Source organism: Gossypium hirsutum, chromosome D07, assembly GCF_007990345.1.
Source record: "Gossypium hirsutum isolate 1008001.06 chromosome D07, Gossypium_hirsutum_v2.1, whole genome shotgun sequence".
In the NCBI taxonomy this organism is placed as follows: Eukaryota; Viridiplantae; Streptophyta; class Magnoliopsida; order Malvales; family Malvaceae; genus Gossypium; species Gossypium hirsutum.
In genome coordinates this window covers 3,264,757-3,271,977 of record NC_053443.1, presented here as the reverse complement: position 1 = coordinate 3,271,977, position 7,221 = coordinate 3,264,757, and the positions used below count along the sequence as shown (strand labels likewise).

At 31.2% G+C, this 7,221-nt stretch overlaps 1 long non-coding RNA gene across 3 annotated transcripts; it reads right to left on the bottom strand.

Moving 5' to 3' along the window:
- Positions 1-219: 219 nt before the first annotated feature.
- LOC107953797 (uncharacterized) lies at positions 220-7,009 on the bottom strand. 3 transcript variants are annotated; one of them, XR_005915915.1, is made up of 3 exons: positions 6,774-7,009; positions 6,104-6,665; positions 220-5,886 (listed from the first exon to the last, which is right to left on the bottom strand). It is a non-coding gene; the product is annotated as an uncharacterized lncRNA (long non-coding RNA). The 3 variants fall into 3 exon arrangements; XR_005915914.1 differs by having other exon boundaries at positions 220-6,665; positions 6,768-7,009; XR_001699317.2 differs by having other exon boundaries at positions 220-6,665.
- Positions 7,010-7,221: the final 212 nt, after the last annotated feature.

The window sequence follows — 7,221 nt, the reverse complement described above, 5'->3', positions numbered from 1 at the left end:
ATGGAAGTTAAAGTGTGAAAATAAACCTGAATTCTGCATATTTTGATTATAAGATATGTTCAAGATGTTTTTAGCAAATAAAAGGTTTTCACCAATCATAATGAGATCAGAAAGCATCTTTACCAAGCCTGTATATAATTCAAGCTGTTTTACCAGTAAACTCATACTTGTCTAGTACCACAGTCATTGTCTTGTTTTGAAAAGCTTGAAAGCACCACATTTCCCCAGAAACATAAGAACCTTATGCATGATATTGCAAAATAGCATTGGCCATCATATAAATTCTACTTCTGAATCAAAAGAGTTAAGTTTGACTTTTTACAACACTTAAAAAATGAAGTTAATGACAATAAGCTCTACCTCTTCATGAGACACTACTTTGAGAAAGAAAACTGCCACAGGTGACTTGAACAAGCGAGTTGTATCAAAATAAGCAAAGGTGATTGTACAAACATACACATGATACTCCCCTTCGAGTTTTCACTGTTTAACAACTTATTTATGCTGAGTCTTCCATTTCTTTCTTCGGCCTCTAGATCATTAGATACATTTTTCTCAAGGGCACAAGGCACACTCTAGCTGCAAGACTTAAGGTATATGGAGCAAAAAATGCACCTGCCTGAGTCAAATATGGCACAACACGTTGTGTGTGTGTGTGCATTGTATGAAATTTAAGGTTATAAGTAATTATGATAATAACTCTAAAGAGAGATCCAGTAACCAGTATCTACAAAACATGCGAAATTTTGGTTTCTTTTATTAGCCTATATGCACAATTTTCTTATGATCCCATGTCTATATTGATACTCAAATGAGTAAAACATATGGAAAAGATAAAAATAAAAGAAATTAAGTAGAACTTCAACCAAGAGGACCCTTTTTTACCTATAGCCTTGCAGAAAAGTCCATTTAAATACACTAATCATACACTTGATAACAACATGTGCGCTTCTTGAAAGGGCTCAAAGCAAATTTGTTGCTTGGCCCTAAGGTGTAATGCCTAACAGTGCCTAGCTCAATCTTTACAACATTGAGTACATGGATTTTCCATTTGTCCTTGCCCCCTTGTTTACCGTAATATAAAAATTAATGGGTATGGAAGCATGAAAGCAAAGAACAGCCAATATTTTTATACATGTAAGATATTACGAATTAAGGAAAACTCATCTTAATGCCAATCATTCTGACAGATTATAAACATCTAAAGGAAAAAATTCTCTTACTTAAAAGAATTTGGATTCACTAAAATTTCTTTTGGGAGTTGAGCTTGTAGATCTCCTCGCAAGTAATATATGATTTTCTACCATATTCCATTCTTAACCCTTCTTCAAAGGCTACCCATTTTGAATCCCACTTTTCTCTTCTAGACGTCTACAACAGATTTTTAAAGAAGCTATAGATTTCATAAGCTCTTCCATATAAGTCATGTTTCAATGATTTGAATCTAGTGTACCTTGTTGAGAGGAGAGACTGGAAATTACAATTAGCAAATGATTTGAAGCCGACAAAAGTATAAATTATCAGCAAATATGCAAGGACAACTGGGATTCTTTTTATTTCAATGCACAAGGAGAGACCACAGAAATAACATTTATGGTTTGAATCCAACATAAACACTACAGCAAAACCTGGTTTTAGCCTATATATATATCACAGTGTTTAGAAATGCAGCTGAAAGTTTAGCAGCTTAAAAGAAAAATGCTACCGATAAGAGTTCAATAAATATACCACTGAGAACTACTTACTATGACAACTTTTCATGTATTTTTCTCTATCCCAATTGAACAATTTTTTGTGTAGATTTTTGTTGTAAAAAGAGTACAGCTTAGACTTAATTACTTTTGACAATTTTTTATTTTGCTTTCTCCTACAAATCAAGAAAATAACATTAAGGTATAAAACACATAATTAATTTATTAAATAAAAGTTATAAATAGTTATGAAGAACTCATACTGCAATCTATTGTGTCTCTTCGTTTACAAAAGATCCTTCTTGGTATGAGTAATTTGAAAAAGCTCAAGCCTTTGAATTTTTTTCACCTTTCTCAATTTCTTACAAAATAATATAAATTAATATAAGCATATTTATCAATACAATCTTACAAGGAAAATATATACTTTTCATTGGCAATTCTAGCAAAACTTTTCTAACCACTTGTGTGAATATACATTTGTTTTCTTCTACTAGAAATCTCGTATCCTTCTTGTAAATTTTTTAAAAGCATTTATATGTTATATAAAATTATATTATTAGTAATCCAAAATTAATTTAAATTAATTGATTTCTTTATCTCTACTTTCTTTAAATACCAACAATAAATTAAAAAATTGTACTACCACTAAACCACACCACGTGGTAGATTAGGTCTTGTGACCAAACGATTGATATTCTGATCAAAATACTTCCAAGACATGCTTATAAGCTTTCCAATGACTTCATAACAAATGAATATGGAATTTCTGGAAAAAAAATCTTTGTTGCAGTTAAAATATAATCATTTGGTTATGAGCTTTCCAAAATTTTCCCCAATAACATCATAACATATGATTTAGGAAAAAGAACCCTTAAGATTTCTAGTAAAAACAACAAAAATATATTCACTCAAATAGTTCAAAAAGCAACAAAAGTATATTCACACAAAAAGTTCAAAAAGCTTTGCAAGAATTGTCAATGAAGAAATACGTTATAATTATAACTCCAAGTATGTGTTTTTCGACATCTACTGCTCTGGATGAGGGATTACACACTATGTGAGAAACTAAACATGAAGTGTTCACTAAATGTGTGCTTGGTTAGGTGGAAAAGTCGAGGGATAGGAGAAAGTGGGAAAATGGAAAGAAAATTTTTTTTGAGTGCTTGGTAGGGAAGAAAAGTGAGAGGAAAGAAAATAAGAGGGTGATAATTTTCAATCCTAATGTATTAAAACCAAGTCTTCTAAACTGGAATGTTGAGATCAAAGAAAATGGGAGAGAAGTGTATGCTGGTTCAAATTAAGCATTCTTCAAATGTTTTATTTTCTTTCTTTTTATTTTTCAACTCTACCAAGTAATGGAGGGAAAGAAAATTACTTTCCACTTTCCATCTTTCTATTTTTCCACCCTTCAATTTTCCGTCTTCCCAATTTTCATTTGACTCTACCAAGCAAAGCCTAAAGTTACTAGATTAAAAAGGAATGGATAAGTTCAAGGTATTATAATAAGTACGACTCCCTCTAGCTACTTTGAAAGTAGTTTTCAGCGGTATATTTCTTCACAACAGTCTTATACTCAAGAAGATGTTCAGTTGAGAGAATATATGAAAAACATACAAGCAAAGGTGGCCAAAATTCAAGCACAAACAGAAGGCAGAAGAAGATATCAATAACTTCAACCACAGGCTTCATTCGTAACTTCAGATTTTCATGAGATATATGCAACAACAGTCCTCATATTCATCATCATAGGTACTTTTAACTAAGAGTTGACAAAGACTCCTTTTTATAAATAGAATTTGTAATAAAATTTGAACTTTATAAGTAAAAAAACCTCTCCGGTCACCTCAATTTCGATATTGAGCAATTGGTTCCTCTAAAAAGGAGCAATTTAGTCCTTGCCAATTTTATATTGATCAACTAAGGATAATTAATCATAACGTTTACATTTCCATCAATCTATCCTAGTTTTGATTGGTATAATAACAATCTTAACTTTCAATGTTTACAAATTTTGTCATTTTTGTTCTAATTCTAAAATAATTTCAACAAATTTAGCTCTCATTGGATATCAACAATTCTAGAATCAAGATCAAATTGATAGAATGTATAAATGTTGAAGGCTAAATTTGTTGAATTTTTTAGAATTAGGAAAAAGGTGAAAGAATGCGTAAACATTGAAAGCTATTATACCAATTAAAAGTAGAATAAATTAACAAAAGAATGTGTAAACACAATGATTTATAGTACTTGGTTGCTCACTTTTAAAATTAAGAGGGAGTAAATTGCTTCAATTTTTTTAAGTGAATCAATATGCTCAATACTGAAATTGAGACGGACCAGAGAAGTCTTTTTACCAAATTTTATATATTTTAATTGTGTTCTAATATTATTTCAATTATTACTAATTGTAAATGAAATGCTAGAAACACTAAATTCTAAGAAACCCTACAAAAATAATTAAAAATGAACAAAAATGTTGAAATGTTTCTGGCGAATTAACTATGTCTCTTGAATTGAAAAACCACTACAAGACGAGATTTAGAGACATTTCTCAAGAAGATTCACCACTAACATCAAAAACTTAGTTGCATTTCATTAATAGAAATGTCACCGCTAAATTCATTAACTTACTAGTGTTTTCAAACAAAAACGCAGCTAAAAATGGCCAAAGGAAAAAAAGGAAGGGTGCCATTTCAACATGCAAACACTAAAACGATGTTTTCGAAACACCGACATAGTTATAATAAACTCCAACATTTAGCAACATCTACAACTGAAACATTGCTATATTTACCAATGCTCTTAGTGGCATTGTTTCTTGCAGAGTTTTTCATTAAGCCGGAAACTTCTAGTGATGTTTATAAATACCATGAAATATATAAAAAAAAGTTGCTAAAAGCAGATTTCGTTGTAGTGAGTGTAGTCATGGTCCCAAATTATTAGCTACCACCAATATAACATATATTAAAGATAAAAATGATACGAAATATATATGCGTAAATTCAGCATAAAATTTAATTAGCAATCTTGTTTTCATTTCTCTAGCATTCTCGCATAATAGTAGTATAAACTTGCAACGAAATTAACCCTAGATTACTTTAAACAATAAATGCTTATGAAAAAAAATAGTAAGAACTCACACCTTTACTAGGCAATTTTATCAACTTCTCTCCCTATTTCTAACATTAAAAAACTTATGAATCAAGTGACAATTTCAAATAAGAACATATATGCATGAGCACAAGATCATTCATTTTTCAAGTTCCAGTCAAAATTCACATCCTAGCATGATAATCAATATGTTCCCTTCATTTGGTTCTCTAGAATTAGTTACTTTTATAACTAAACTAAGAAATTTCTTGGTAAAAGATAGCAAAACAAATGCAGAAAAAATGTAGTGGACAATTTATCAAAGAAAGTGCCTTTCAAATCAAATTCAATATGAACACAAAGTCAGCTATATCAAAGACAACATCAAGAGATGACAAAATACATGTCCACCATTTTCTCATAAATACAAATTCATATCATTAATTCAAGATTAACTTATTTGTATGACTGTACAATTGTACATTAAGTTGACTATCACTAAATAGTGAAATCAAAAGTTTACTAATGGGCATCCTCAAAACAGCTATAAGTATCTCCTTTTTTATGAATGTCAATTACAAAACACATTTTAAGTGAACTTGTGCTACTGTATCATATGCATATTAGTCCCACTAAATTTTATGCTAAATCAATTCATGGTCCTAACCTGTGTTCATTCATCTTCTTCTATTAAAAGCAAATGTTAAACCATTAGTAGCTTCAGTTTAATCAGTATATTCAAGTATAGGACCGAAATTTCCTTTTTCCAACATAGAGAAATGCATTCTTGTCTAGATTAAAGATCAATCTCTCAACTAATCACATAAAATCTAGAAAAAATAATTAAAGAGTTTCAGGGAAAAAAAACATCAACCAAAACAAGCTTAAAGGAAATTGAAAAAGGTTACCTGGGTGATTAACTCAGGTAAAACAGATAAAGCTCGTTGCCTCTCATTGCCAAGTAAAGTACTGTGTATAACAACTGCAAACTACTTAACACCAAGATTAACATCAAAAGACAAGCATTTGCATGCTTCAGTGCTTAGACAACAAAGGAACCCAAAATCATAGCCACCAAAAAAGTTATCACCTTTACCGTTTCCTGGGTCAAAAATCAGGAAAAAGAAAACCCAGATTAAGGTTAAGATTGTGAAGACAAGGGTGTTTAAAATAGCTTGCATGGTTTCCCAGAAAACAAGAAGATGAAAAAGGAAGGGAGATGAAAGAGGAAGAGGGTTTTCAAAGAACAAGATGAAGATAAAAATTTACAATATACCGATACGGTTTTCCGTTAAAATGATACCAGTAAGCAGGCGTACCTTCAAAGAAGCCGCTTCGTCCTCTTTCAAAAGAGAGGACCATCAAAAGTCACGCTTTTTTTTCTCTTTCAAAGCTCTCCATCAAAACCATCATTATGTTATTTTAATAATAGAAAATGATATTCCCAAAAAGAGTAGCGGAAATATAATCAATTAACACCGCAAAAATGGAATATAATATATAATTGATAAAATCATAACCAAAAATAACAGTAAACATGATCACACACTTACTGTGCTTTTTATCTCTTCGTCAATGAAGAGTCAACAACAACAAGTCTACATATAAAATCCCATATGGAATTTATTTTCAACTCAATGATCTGTAGGTGAAGAAGGTGTAGAAAGTTTCCAGAAAATGTAGAAAGGAGAGGAAAAACAAGTGTAAAGAGTGAATTGTTAAGCTGACAGAAGAGAAGTGAGCACACGGCGGGCAAAGGTATGGGCTTCCATACAATCTGCCTGCGTGTGCTCACTCTCTTCTGTCAGACCTCTCCTTCCTCTCTAAATTACTCACTTTTTTTCCCCGATCTTTACCATTATTAGCTTTAAAACAAACTGCCTGCAAAACAAAGGAAAAAAGAACCCATTTGTAAACAAAAACGGAAATTATAGAAACCCTTTAATTGGGAAAACTTAATAAAACCAGCCCCCCCAACATCACCACCACCTGCTACTGCTGCTGCTTTAAATGAGAAGATAGAGATCACTCCTTCCTTTGAGAGACTCAACAAACAGATCTGAGAGATCATGCTTCGAATATGACAGTATGAATGAGAGAGAGTAGGTCAAAAGCTTTAGGGTTTTCTCTGCAATTATTCACCCAAACCCAAAGACCCCAAAAAGCATTCGCATTGTATTTCCTTCGATAACCATCCCATCCAACCCCCCATCTCCCCCTGATTAATAAATGCAAACTTCTTAATAAAAAAAACAAATCGAGCCACTTTTTAAAAGTTATCTTTTTATGAATTCATTTTAAAAAAAAAAGTTTATATTTTATGCTTTATTTAGGCCTATTATTTTTTATAAATTATAAATTAGGACGATTCGAATTCAGATCAGATGATAGGATAAATATCCTAATTATTAAGTTAACATATAAGTTTTAAATCAAC